Raw genomic sequence first — 562 nt, 5'->3', positions numbered from 1 at the left:
GAAAACGCACTTTTCTGAAGGATTAAAAAAACTTGAAAAGCGATTGACCAAGTGGATAGAGCTCCAAGGAGATTATGTTGAAAAATAAAAAAAAATTTACCCTAAAAAAATTGTTTTTATACTTCATTCTAAGGACTTATTGAACTACCCTCGTAGCACGAGAATTCTGGATCAATCTGAAAAATCTCTATCCTTTCCACACACTACTCCTTTCCCGTACCGAGTGAGTCACGCCTACCCCGAAAGGGAAATGGCTTAATGGTGTAATAATAATCAAATGTAATTAAAATATCAATTTTTTTCTCTTTAAACTGAATGACCAACTCGTTTTATTTATTTTACAAATTAACTGTAAAGTTTTATTAATAATTTGTATTAAAAAAGCGATTTTTCCTCTATTAAACTTAAATTTTTGCAGAACTCGGACCCAAACCCATATTTGGCCCTCGGTGTGCGATCATCTTGCTAGTTGACGCCATATAAAGCATATATAAAGTAAGTTGTGTGATGTGTTCTCTGGTTCTGTCCGTGGCGTGGATTATTGTCAGAGGCAAAACTTATC

Source organism: Belonocnema kinseyi, chromosome 1 (genome assembly GCF_010883055.1).
Source record: "Belonocnema kinseyi isolate 2016_QV_RU_SX_M_011 chromosome 1, B_treatae_v1, whole genome shotgun sequence".
NCBI classification, from domain to species: Eukaryota; Metazoa; Arthropoda; class Insecta; order Hymenoptera; family Cynipidae; genus Belonocnema; species Belonocnema kinseyi.
The sequence above is the reverse complement of the archived record's forward strand: the minus strand, read 5'-3'. Positions refer to the sequence as shown.